We start from the raw sequence: 14422 nt of genomic DNA on the forward strand, positions 1-14422 counted from the left end.
TGGGAGGTGGATCTATCGGTCAGCTTTGACCAGATCTTCTGGTCCCAAACTTGTTTAATTTTTTTTAAATGATCAGACACCCCGATTTACAATTAATTCAGTACAAACTTCTGCTGCACAGAGTACACTATGCAGGTCATCGGATGTTCAGGATGGGGTTTGTGTTGTCTGACACCTGTACACACTGCACAAACAACATTCCTGACAATTACATCCACGCACTGTGGTACTGTCCACCTGCCCAGGAATTTTGGGGTAGAGTATGTAAAGACCTGTCAAAATGTCTGAAATGTCATATCCCAATTTCCCCCTCTCTTTGTTTGCTGGGAAACCTGGACAATGTCCCGATTGAAACATCTTTGGTTCAGGTGGTTCTGACTGCCATATGCATCGCTAAGAAAACTATCCTCATGAATTGGAAAAATAGAGATACTCTTCGCATTAACCAGTATAGAAATATTTTGTTAGATCATATTACACTTGAGACAGCCTATGCTTCCAATTCAAGTCAATCTCTCTGGGCTCCTTTGATCGGTTCCATCACATAGCAATGATAGGGGTTCATTGATATTGTCCTGCAGGATGACGTGGGTGATGGGGGCGGAGGGTCTGAGTTTGGAGTATCCAGACGTTCCCTGGAGGTGGGTTCACTGGACGTGTCTGGGAATGGGGGGCTGCTGCCCCCGTCTGGAGGTGCATGGGTTGCCTCGTGGTTGGATTACTGGAGGTTGTGAGTGAGGCCCCTTGGGGGGTCTCGGGTTGCTGCCTGGTGGCTGCATCGCGCCTGAGTAGGTCTGCCAGAGGCCCTGGCGAGATGGGCTGGGGTCTCCATGCCCTGGGAGCATTTTGGGAACAGATGTGCCTATTGGGGCCAATGGGGAAGCTGGCTCCCTGGAAGGCTTAGGCAAACCAGCCATTCCTCCCCGTTCCCATATATTTTTCTCCTCCTGCTCATTCACATCAACACACAATCATGCCCATAGGACCGCGGGGGGTGGACAAGTCAGGGGTGTGGGTATGGATCCCATTTCCGCATTCCTGTGGCAGCCTGCTCCCCAATTTTATTTGCACATTAAACACTTCCAGCAACGACATTCCACGCAAACACACACTTAGGGCCCTGGGAGTGAGCACACTCAACGGCATTTGGCAAGGGGATCTTTCAGCCTCATCCCGAGTGCCAGTGCCCACTTCCAGTTTTAAACTGCACTTAGACACAGATGACTGTGGGGTGAAGTGGGGTTGTGTGGTTGCATCAGCTGACGTAGGCCAGACGATGCCTGCACTTCCCGCTCACCACAGCCATGGAATACGCCTCATCAAAATGCACTAACACTGCATTGGAGCAGACGGAGGGAGACTAGGGGTCTTAGCACACCTCTGTTGTCGCTGGGCTTCCCAGGGCTGGAGGCTAGGAGGTGGAGCTGGCCATCTTGTTGGGGTCTGGGGTGGTGGGGTTCTTTGCTCAGCGTTGGGCGGGGATGCCTGCTCATCATCACTCCCAGCAGAAAGAGGCGATCTCTGGGAACTGCTGATGGTTGTACCCCTTGTGCAGCAGTACCGGGACCAGAGTGAATAGGGTGTATATAGGGAGCATGAGTTGGTGTCTAGCATTCATTTTTGTAAGTTTTAGGTTGTATGTGTATGTGTGAGCATGAGGGAGGGAGTGTGTAACTGTGTCTCTGTATGGCTGTAAATATCAGGTGGGATTTTACACTCCTCCCCTCTCCTGGGACTTCTTGTGCTACTACACATCTTCGCCTGCCCTCTCCCTGCCACATTTGGTACTGAGTGTGGTGCCTTGGTATGCCTGAGTTTCCGCGGCTCCCGGGTCAGGTGGTTTAAGATTTTTGGAGTCTGCCTGATCGATCCCGGTGGCTGCCTGGTGTGATCTGAGTCCCTAGGCTTTGTTGGGTCCCCAGCGGGACTGGTCACCCCTGGGTCTCTGGTTGCTGGGTTCCAGGCTTGGGGGTAGGAGGGTTGGGAGGCTGCGCACGGACCTGTGGGCTTGCAGCTGATATCTCCTGGGACTCTGCCGGATGCTGGACGTGGCTCCCCGGGGCAATCCTCTGCACCTCGAGAGAGAGGGCTGGGGCTTTTCTGGTTACAGTCTCCCTGGGGTCCCTGTGCTCTGGGACAGCTCCTGGATCTCTGGGGCTTGGAGTGCCCTCCATCTCCTACACATCTTTGGGGGACAGATCTGTGGCCCCTCACACTCACTATTGGACGCTCTTATAGAGAAACTTTACATATACAAGTGCGTGAGCGCACACAGGTGCTTACATGGTGCTCTCATAAGTATGGACTTTGGCATTTTCAACACATGTCTTAAGGCTGTGGTTGGCACTAAATGCACTGTGATTTATTATGGTGTGGTTGCTCAGTAAAACGATGTTGATTTTATATTTCCTCATCAGGTGGACACAGTGATAGCTTGCTCTTGTTGTATTGTTGTGTGCTCCTTTATTTATTTTTGTTGAAGACCCCCCCCCCATCTCTTCCTTTCTCTTTCACCTCTGTCTCCATGCCTGGTCGAAATTATAAAGCATTCACAAAACAATAACAATAAAGTTTTAAGTATCAGGCATGACATTAAAAGCAGAAGCTTTGATGCTCCACCTGAGATTAAATCTGCAAGGCTTGTCACCAGCATTCAGACATTAATTATGTTTGCTTGCTTCACAGCCAGACAGGACACTGGAAGAAAAAAGAAAAAAATAAATAAATCTTAATCTGTCTCAGACTTATTATAGTTGTTAGCATATCAGAGCTAATCTATATTTCTTCACATTGAGGGTGTTCAAAAGGCCTTTCTATCTAATGTCTGAACGTTGCTATGTACTGTACAAAAATGTATTAAATTGTCAACAACTGGTTAATTTCTGATGAATATCTCAAATTAATCAAAAATATTTTTGAATGATCCTCCTGAAATAAACAAAAAATACAAACTGGTTGACAAAAGAGGCAACTCAGTGCAAACCAGTTCAGTTGTAAGAGATAAAACACAAAGGAAAGATTAGCATATGAAAGTCACAGCAAATGCTGCCGTTGTTGTACTCCTTTCTCCAGAGGTATTGGCTTTGCCAGAGAATCTTTTTTTTTGAGCATGTTCAACTCATCATTCTTTTTTCATGGTGCGCCCAAAGATGTCTCACACTGCGAGTGAGTCTCTGAATTATCTGTCAGATCTGTTTTATTCCATGGTCTCAAATAACAAAAAAGAAAGAAAGAAACAAAGGCAGAGAAGGCGGGGGATATATTGTGTGTATACCTCTGTGTGTGTGTGTGTGTGTGTGTGTGTGTGCGTGCGTGTGTGTGTGTGTGTCACTCTCCGATCAGATCATCAGAAAGTGTCAGGGTGTGTCTGTTGGCCGCCTGATGCGAGTGTGATGGGGTCCTCTCTGAGCCTGTCTCCTGTTCTCTGCCTCTCATTTCACAGGTGGTCAATCACATTAGTTCCAGAACTAATATCTCGCCTTAGATCCAACACTCACTCACGTGTGTGCAGTAGACAGACAGACAGACAGACACACACACACACACACACACACACACACACACACACACACACAATTAGGAATCATATTAACTGAGATGAAAAGAGTGATTCACAGAAAGGAGTATTGATAAGCACTCGGTCTTTCCATTCAGTGATTCACACCCACTCACGATCGTTCCATGTCACTGGCTGCCCAGAATCTTTTACTACCAGCCTCAGGTGAAATGTCCTGTTTGGACATTTATTTACACCATTATTTCTGAAAAAATGTCTCTGGAAAGCTGCTGTTCTCATAAATGCTGCATTGTTGTGAGGAAATGCCAGCATCCATGGACGTATTTTTTTGGGGGGGGGGCAAAGTCAGGTTTTGACCCCTGCACTTTTCACCATCCAAAAACAATATTACGCCATATTAAATTGACACTGGTTGAGCTCTAGGACCAAGTGGAAAACAACCGTTTGCGTTGAAGCCTGTTTCCCATTAGAGCATGCTGTAAAGATACCCACCCACCCCCCACCCCCGTGTCCCCCCACTTCTAAAGTGAAAATTACGTCCATGCCAGCATCAAGAAGAAAATTAAAGAATGGGGGTTAGTCTGACGCGGCATGAATCCGGTTCATGGATGTTTTGTTTGCCCTGACTTTGTCTCCAGATTTTGTCAGCTTCCTAGCATAAAACCAAGCAGCATAAACATGGGGATGCACATTAGTTCAGGGTTGTTCTCTAATTTAGCAAAGTGTGTGTCCTGTGTACCTGCAGGCTAGCGTTTTTCTTTTTTTCTATTTTAGGTGCTGATATGCATTTATCTTCACAAATCTTGTTATTAACACTCTTTTAACTTAGCATGAAAAAAAATCTACCATGGGATGAATTTACAACATTTTTTTGTCGAGTCTATTTGTCTAAACACCACTGGGATTTGTGTGCTGCATGCTACATCTCATCCTAAGCAGTGGTATTAAAAATGAAAAAAAAAAAAAAACCATCTCATAACCGGCTATTCTCATACAGTCTCTGAAGATTCTCCCGAATAAGCTGTACTAATAAGTGGTAATAATATATTATAAAAATACATTGTGTGTGAGAGATCATGTCATCATCTTGGGCTAGTGTCTCTATGCAGGTGGGCATTTCCTAAGCACCTTTGTCTCAATGACTGCGTGTGGGTCATACATTGTAATGGATCATGGACTCAAAAATGCTGGAACTGTAAAAAGTTAATTGTTAACAGATTTGTGGTTGAACTTGGTTAGTACTGACAGTGCAGTGGGGATTAGCTACTGCATTTTCTAATACTTTGGTCCTACTGATTTGTTGTTTACTGTGATGGTTTGTGTGATCCAAAGGCCTCTTTGGGGTTTTTACATGTGCTTTCCAGGCCATCATCCTGCTCGAGAACCCATGGCTTACAATTCAGACCATGCCTTCTGACCCTGCCTAGTACATTTGACTCTAGAAGGCCTTGATAGTCTTGAGCTTTCATCCTGAGCTGCACAGATTGAGGACACCTTTGCATAGCAAACCCAGAAAAGACCTACATTTCATACCAGTTGCACTTCATTTATTTATTTACAATTTATTTGGTTTCTGTGAAAATTGAACTGTGATTCACCAAAAAGTTTTGTGGCTTGTTAATAATCAAGTCTTCCTTTTATTTAATTTGCTTTCAGCATTTTTCCCTTTTGGTCGTTTTGTAAGTCCACTTTGGCTTAAATTTAAGGTGTGATCTCAGACTGATGTACATTGATCTTGAGGTTCACATCTACTCCCCATGACACTGCTCATGGGCTCTTTAGCCCCATTCCCACCTGTACCGGGTCGGCCCGGGCCGGGTAGCCCCAGTCGGCCCCAGCCTGGCCCGGTTGATTCCACACATCCTTGCCTTAAGCCCATGTGGGCTGATTCTACCCACCAATCAGAGGCTTGCTCTAATGGAAGGTGTGAATCTGCTGTCAGCAGTGGGCGTGTTGGCCCTGGTCGGCCTGAAGCAGTACCCCTCGGGAAGAGGGCCGAGAATGAGCCTTGGTTGGCCCGGGAAAATTCCAGGCCACCCAGATATGTAAACAACCTACGCTACCCGGCCCGGGCCGACCCGGTACAGGTGGGAATGGGGCTTTTGGTTACCATTTGAGTTAGCTGTCTCTACAGTCTGTCATCAGGTATTTTAGACCATATCCAAGGAGATTATCTACAGCCTTGTGGGCCTTTAATATCTGAATAATATGTCCGTATGTAGTCGAGCTGTTTGCAGATGATGGTCTAGACCAGGGGTGTCAAACTCAAACTCACAAGGGGCCGAAATGAAACTCTGGGACGGAGTCGAGGGCCAAACTTAATATTTTTGAAAAAGTGACGGCAAATTTGCACATTTTCTTTAACAACATATATGCAATTTTGAACCTTTAAATTTGGAAACAAACTTATTTCTGCATTAACACTGAATGTGGAATAACCAAATTACACACGAGCAAGTCAGTTTTAAATAAAAGGCATCAGTGGTATTCATTACTTGTGGTATATTCAGCATTTTTTAAATCTATTCAGGATTTATGTTTTCTTGTTTATTCATTTTTCTTATTTTTTATTCTCCTTTTTTTCTCCTGTAATAAGTGTCATCGCTGCTGTGATGTCTAGTTTTCCCCACTGAGGAACAATAAAGGGATTTTCTATCCTATTCATCTATCTGCAGCCTTTCCACTTCCTGTTTACTGTAGGTTAAATCTTTTCTCACGGGCTAACAACAAAATAAAAATATCATTTTATCTTAAATGAAAATGCAACATCTCACCTGTTAACTTTCATGTTTTGGAGCAGAAAAAGAGCAGAAAACCAACATATTTAAAGCTCAGTTTGTTCCACTGGTTTATTGTGATGCTCACCTGTTCCAGCCAGATACCTGCATCATGGGGTTGATCTGAGCTGAGGAGGAGACTCCTGTTGTTTTGTTCATCTTCATCATAATAATGACAACATTAGATGACAACAGGTGCTCACATAGGTTTGTGCTGATGAACATGTCTGAGCAGCTTGACCACGTTTTTGTGTGTCGGGGAGGAAACACAACGACAGCAGCCACAGAGCCGTGCTGGTTTGAGCGTGTCGCTGCTCGCTGGAGTTATATCGGCTCTGTCTGGACGTTAGTTGGAAAACTTTCTCCTTCAGTCGTGAACACATTACTGAGCGGCTAGAATCTCCGTTTCTGGGCTTCAACGTCAGAAAATAGCTGAGTGAACTCAGCGCTGAGTGAGAGGAGTGTAGTTTGTCCGAGACAGCGGAGCTGCAGAGACCGGCAGCAGGCGCTGAAAAAACACAAAGGAGGGGGCTTCGTCGGCTCCGCGCTGACGCTGCAAAGCATCATGGGAGTTGAAGTCTTTGCGGTAAAATCGGCCAGCGGGCCAGTTTTAATTTATTTTTGATATTTATCTCGCGGGCCGCATAAAAATGCTCCGCGGGCCTTGACTCTGACATGGTCAATAACTGTCTAATCCAGGGGTGGAGAACCCTGGCCTATTCCAGGGGTGGAGAACCCTGGTCCATCAAGGGCACTATTCAGCATATTTTAGTTTCAACCCTGCTTCAACACACCTGATTTCAATCAGCAGATGATTAGCAGGTTTCTGCAGAGCTTGATGAGCTGCCGAACAGGTGAATAAACCACTGAATCACAAGTGTTGGAGGAAAAACATGCAGGATACCGGCCCTGGAGGACCAGGGTTCCCCCACGCCTGGTCTAATCCCCTTAGAAACCTCTGGTCTTAGATTTCTGTGGTCCAAGTTGGATGTGGTAAACACTCTAATACTAAACAGTACTGCAATTATTGTTGGGTGGATTCCCAATGTAGTGTTAATGATTAGCTACTTATTTATGAAATGATTATATTCCATTTAATTGGGAATATCAATCTGAATGATTTTCGAATGTTTAATCAGAAGACTAGTTTTTTTGACTTATTCAGGAAACACACACTTCACATTAATCCAGAAAGAGTCAAGCATATAGTATATAAAAATGATTTTAATTATATTTCTTAAACTGAATGATTGTTCATGACAAAGTTTGAATGAAATAATGGTTGTACATGATGACAGATGGTGAATGGAATGAAGGAATGGAAGTTAGATGTGTTAGCAGATCCTTGTGAGTATCTGAGATTGAGAGTGTGAAGTCTGGACTGTAAAATCAAGTTGGCTGTATGGTTTGATAAGCTAAACTTTATTTAGTATAAAACCATCTGATGCCAGTGTGCAGAGTCTACGATACCCTGTCACTCCTGGCAGTCCGGAGGAAAGGCAGCCCGATTGGTGAGTTGACCGGACGTCGAGACCACGAGAACCCAATGAGTAGTAGCTCCCTTTGAGTTCAGCTTTCACCGGCCATGAGATGTAACCAGGGTCTGCAGGTTAGATGTCTGTCTGAGGTGTTGGGTGGCTCTCAAAAGAGGTGTTGTGTCAGAAATCACTCGCAAATGTTGCAGAGAGGCTTTGACCTTGAGGTCAAAAGAGAGGATAGTCTCAATATGCTTGTTCACCCAATTGGCCTTATCAAGCGAACTGCAAAGACTGAGGAATCAGGAAGCGATTATTGTATTCATCAACTTTTGTTTATAAACTTAGACAAATCAGAATTTGACGCATTAAAAAGGTGTTACCAAAATATCTCAGAAAGCACGCCTTCACTCAGATACTCAGAGGTTAATTCTCAGCGTGAAGTGGAAATGCTTTTCCACATTGATGAGAAGTGAATGTTAAAACCTTAATATTAATCTTATGGTGTATGGATTAACTGATAGATTAACTTGTTAAATAAACAAACACTGATCTGGAGTAGTTTAAGATATGAAATGAATCATTGCAGGAAACATTCATTTTAACACATCATTGATTAATGCACACATTATTCAAACACTTTGGAATTAAACAAGAGATATGACACTTATGCAATTATAAAGTTTTAAAAAGTCATTTATGATTCAAGGAAGATTAACTTTACTCAGAGTGAGAGTGCAGAAAGTCTTGTCTTCTGCATGATTTTTGTCCCAGCCAAGATAAGGTAGCTAGGTTTATTATGTCTCCTTTAGCCAGTGACAAGGTCTTGTGCAGTGCTTCTTGTTTGGAGGCCAGACAGATGGGGTGTTTGTGTCTGCAAATTAAAAAGTTAGTTTCTGGTCATTTCTGATGTAAATACTTGGCCTTTGGGTTACACCAACAACTGCTATAACAGTGTTGTAGAGAAATGTCCAAAAAGTAGCAAACGTCCCATTTCATGGGATGAGATTTTGAGAACACACCCTTATTTAAGGCTTTTATTTCTGTAAGGATAACTGAGGTGGTTTTAAGAGAAATCAAAGACAAAATTAACAAGTTTATAACTTGTACTTAAACCTCTGATAAACAGTGAAGAACAAGCTGCTTTAAAATGAACGTTGTGAATTTTTCCACAAATGAGATTCGCAAACTAAAACAAATCTCAACCGTATATATATATATATATATATATATATATATATATATATATATATATATATATATGTAACGTGAGGAAATATGGGTTTTCTGTGCCAAAGATTGTATTTGGCCCGGCTGGGTCAGAGCTGGGTCGCTCAGAACTTTAACCCACCTTTGCCGACATGAAGTCTGCAAGATTCAACAGAAACCACAACATCCCACACCTGCAGCTTCCAGCCGAAGGAGTTCTCATGAAAGCTAGTCATAATAAGAGTCTTACGCTTCCTTTGTTTATTAATGCTAAATAATCATTTTACCATTTTACTCATTATAAATGTATTTTAATCAATTGAATGATTATTATGCTTTGGGTAATCATAATGAACTATAATGAATCAATGCTTAATTAAATAATGTTTTGAAGATGTTTTAGTGGTGACCTTCACACTCGCGCACACAGGTCTACTCTCACAGTAAACTCCAAAACACATTTGCTCTGACGCACACGTTTGCTTGGGAAGAGAACTGGGTTTGGTAAGTTTCAGTTCATGAGGCAGTTCGTGTTTGACCACGAGAGAGGGAGGACGGGTGAACAAACGTTAACGGGGGAACTGAGCCCACCGGCTCTTCCCCCACCACCCCCACCCCCCCTACGCTATCCCTGTCAAGCCAGACAGGATAGCTGAATTGCAACCCGCTAACGCAGACTCGTCCAGAGTCTTTTGATTTCTGAGTAATTTAAACTTAAGAAAGCGCATCTGCAACGCGTCAATAACGTGTACCGGGGGCATCTCTGGACCGGATCGTCGCACACCTTCGTCTCCTCTGCCAGCCAAGGTGTGACCTGGATAAACATCCTCCTGAGGTCCGGATCTGAAAGAGGGTCCTCGTACGGTGAGGCAGAACACAATAGATAGTGTTCTGATGCAATTGTTTTCCAACAAAACCTAAGTTTATTCAAACCATCACTTTTCACTCAGACACCTGTTTCTTCCTGAAGCAAAATCAGACGCACACACGCATTCATATCACATCATTCTCAATCTTCACTCATTCAACACAAAGTCTATTTGAGCAAGTTTAAAATATCAACTGTTAAAGATTGTCCAACAAGGTTGCCCATGTTGATTAAATTTCCTATGCTTGTCAATCAAAATCATTAGTTTAATTTGAAGAATTAAAAATTTTAACTTTCAAACTTGTCTCTTCATTGACCTGAAACACAGACGGATATCATCGTCAGTTTATCGATGAAAACAACCTTTGAGTCTTCTTAATTCTATAAAATTGGGTCATTAATTTATAAAAATTAATATCTCAAATTAATATGTAGAATGGTTCCTCTTTCATAAAAGAGCATAAACCATTACACTACATATATATATATACATATATATATATATAATATATTTCAGTGCTACTCATTATGCAGTAAAGTGTGAGCGTTTAACTTCTACATTATTTCTCTATATTTTTAACCATATGAGCTGAATTAACAGCCTACGCAAACCTATGAGAGGTCAGAGAAGAGGAGATAGAAGCACAAAGAGGAGGAGATGTGGCAGAAGACTTCGACTCTGTAATGTCAGGTTCCAGAAAGCCAGAAGAACTTCAGGAAAAAAAAAACTAAATGCCCGTTATTTCTTAATTTTTCATCAAAATCCATGTCTTATACTTTGTCATTTTCATCTCTTCACTTTTCTCCACTGTTCCTGGAATTTTAATAATGAAAAAATAATAATAATAACAACTTAAAATAACTGTAGAGATTCAAACAAGTGAACAGCTTTAGGTATAATCTGAATGATTTTGTTGTAGGACAGCCATCAAATCATTCACACTTCCTGGTAAAGTTGCGTGATTGCTAGTGCCTATCTCCAACAGTATGTGGTTTAGAATACGATGGACTGTTGCCCCGATCTACAAACAAACACGGTCATCTCAATGAAGAAGCATTTTAAGGAAAATAATCCATCCACTAGGACTTGCTGATTCCCCGACTCCTGGACTGAGTTCAGTTAGAAAAACTTTTAGTGCTTCTGGTAGGCCCCAGGCATGCTTCTGCGCCGTGGAATCCAGATCTGCAACTGAATGTGACGAGTAGAAGATGCTGTCTTCCAGGCAGGGGTCATAATCAGCCTGCCCCCAAAAATAGGCTAGTGCAGGGGTGTCAAAGATGCGGCCCGCGGGCCGTATCCGGCCCGCAAGCAGGTTAAATCCAGCCCGCGAGATGGTTGTGTAAACTTTATTTTCATACTTTACAGTGTAGAGTGAAAATAAACTTATCTTTTTTAGCAAGTTTTCTCTGTAACGAGTATAAATAAAACAAAGCTGCGCTCAAGGCTCACACAAGAACTTGAATCACATCCTGAAGTTGGCCGCCACTCAGGATGTGACTTCTGATATTGATGTGCTGGTGAAAGCTAAAATATGTTAAGTAAAATGAGTCAAATATACTTTAAGTGCTGCATGAAATTGATCTTGCCATGTGATCTGTAAGCTCTTTGAATCACTAAGGAATGTTTTTTTTATTTGTTTATTTATTTATTTATTTTTTCAAATTTTCAAGTACACTTCAGGTTTTGTACTTGTACTACACTGTCCTCAGGCTCCAGCCTTGTTTTATGTTGATTGTATTAAAACAAAGAAAACAATCTGAAGTTTTTTTTTTTTTATTTACCGGTCCGGCCCACTTGGGACTAACTTCCCTCAATGTGGCCCCTGAGCTAAAATGAGTTTGATACCCCTGGGCTAGTGGCTTTGGGTCTGGCCGCTGAGCGGACGCACTTAGAGGTTTCAGGGCTCCCTCATTATGTGGTTTGTGCAATTCAAAGTGCACACGCCCCCTTCACTATCAATTCTTACACTGCTAAGTGAGCTGCTTTTCAGTGCTAGTGTGTGAGGCAGAGTGTCGAAGCCCTCTCATGTTTTGACCTATGCTGCAGCTGTTCAAGACCCTGGATCTGGTTTCGCTCAAAATCCTGTTGCTTACAGCTGCTCTGTTGCTAGCTTTGGCGTCTACTAAGAGAGTGAGGTACCTGGCTGAAGTATCAATGGCTCACTCATGCCTCAGGATTTGCAATGATGGCGGTTGTGTCATTTAACCCTTTGGGCAACAGAGATTTTCCAAGAAAATGTTGCATTTTGACATGACTATTCCAAAAGGTTGTAATTGAGAAAAATCTTCAGTAGGACCCAAAGTTTGTGTTTGGAGTAAATTCACTTATCTAATTTGCATCATCTGGCTGCCATACTGTCATGCATCATTTCTACAGATGTTTCTTTTTATTTTAAAGTGTTATTTTGACATTTTCATAGTAATTTTTTCATATATAAATGATAAATAATGATAAATGACCCGCACTTGTATAGCACCTCTCAGAGTAAGGACTCCAAACAGCTTTACACTACAGTGTATCATTCATCCATTCACACACACATTCACACACTGATAGTGATGAGCTACGATGCAGCCACAGCTGCCCTGGGGCGCACTGACAGAGGCAAGACTGCCGAGCATAGGAGCCACCGGTCTCTCCGACCACCACGAGCAGGCAAGGTAGGTTAAGTGTCTTGCTCAAGAACACAACAGCAGAATTCTCTGTCTGGAGCCGGGATCGAACCTGCAACCATCCGATTACTGGACAACCCGCTCAACCTGATGAGCTACTGCTGCCCAAGTATACATACATAAAGACCTTTTTAAAGGTTTACCTTATTTTTTTAATTGTATTTTTTGATATTTATATTGGTCTCACTCAAGAGAACTCTTGAACTTTGTTTTTTTTTTTTACATTCCCGCTATGTCTGTCATCATTAATGGTGTTTTTACCATATTTTCTACATCCACCATGTTGTGAACACAATGAAATAAGCTTCGGATCATGTCTGTTCTGCTTGTTTACTCTCATGAAGCACAGACTGTTGTTGCTGCACTGCAGCAGCATCAATTTCTTTCTCACTGGACGAGTCAATATTTTCATGAGGAGGTGAATATTCCCCTTCCTCCTTCTCTTCTACCAAAGAACTCTCAGCAATGAGCAGGCTAGTGATGTGATGTTAACAAAAGAATCAAACCTTTCAAAGTGAACGATGAGAGTTGAGTCTTTGTAGGGAACCGTTCTTCTCATCTTCCAGTAACGCTCCCCACTCTCACAGACATTGGCAGAATGCTACCCCACCCTTCCCACCCCCCTGGAAACCGTCACAGATATATTTTTGGATTTTATTTTATTTTTTCAAAACAAGTAAAAGACATTGACAAATGTCTTATTGCATTAGTAGTGTCTGAGGCTTTAGACCTCTTGTAGGGTCACCCAAGGCAAATAGATCCTACGTGAGGGATTCAATTCAATTTATTTATCAGACAAGGGATCAGACAAAGTGCAGCCCACAGACCCCTTATACAAATGGAAACAGTGTTCCCTCACCTAGACGCGGGTCACTGAGGCCCCCCTCTGGAGCCAGGTCTGGAGGTAGGGCACGTTAGCGAGTGCCTGGTGGCGCCTTTCACCTTTCTAGTGGGGAAGGAGCCCAAGTTGGTGTGCGAGATTGAGGGGTTCCGACTAAAAATAGCCAGATTCACCTCAACACATTGGTCTGGCTCTCGAACCAGTTTCCTTGAGAGGAGTTGGATACTTTACCACTCTAGAGTTGTACCCGCTGAGAATGCAGCACAGGGGTGTGCTTATTAGAACAATCCACTCTGTTGCTCTGGTGTCCAGGACCTGTTTCTGTGCAGCCATGATGAGTGCCTCTGTGCTGTCTTTCAGACCAGCTCTTTCTAGCCGTTGGTGGGATTTCTTGATATCAGCAACTTCAGTTATCTGTGGATGGTACATCCCACATAGGGGTTTGTCCTCCCATCATTGTTTTTCCAGCGTCTCCTCCTCTGTTCACTGAGCACATCATCTGTTGGGGCCTTATCCATGATGTACTTATGGATCTTGGATGTTTCATCCTTGACAGTGGCTCTCACACTCACTAGTCCTCAGCCTCCTTCCTTACAGGTAGTGCACAATCTCTATGTGCAGAATTTGGGATGGAACCCTCCATGCATAGTCAGGAGCCTCCCTGTCTTAACATCTGTGGTTTGTATTTCTTCCTTTGGCCAGTTTATTATTATACCAGCAGGATATCGGATTACTGACAGGGCGTAGCTGTTTGATTCCCAGATCTTGTTCTTGCCACTGAGCTGACTTCTAAGGACTTATTTGGCTGTGGCTCCTTTCCTTGTGGCTTCATCTAGGTTGCCATTTGCTTGTGGGATTCCAAGGTACTTGTAGTTGTCCTCAATGTCAGCTGTTGTTCCTTCTGGGAGTGAGACCCCTTCCCCTTCCTACCTTACTTCTCTTTGTCGACCTCGGACCACACTTCTCAAGTCCGACTGACATTCTGACATCAGTGCTGTAGATCCTAGGTGTGTGGATCAGTGATTTGATGTCTTGCTCGCTGTTGGCGTACAGCTTTATGTC

The sequence above is a fragment of the Nothobranchius furzeri genome, chromosome 11 (assembly GCF_043380555.1).
Source record: "Nothobranchius furzeri strain GRZ-AD chromosome 11, NfurGRZ-RIMD1, whole genome shotgun sequence".
Taxonomy (NCBI): domain Eukaryota; kingdom Metazoa; phylum Chordata; class Actinopteri; order Cyprinodontiformes; family Nothobranchiidae; genus Nothobranchius; species Nothobranchius furzeri.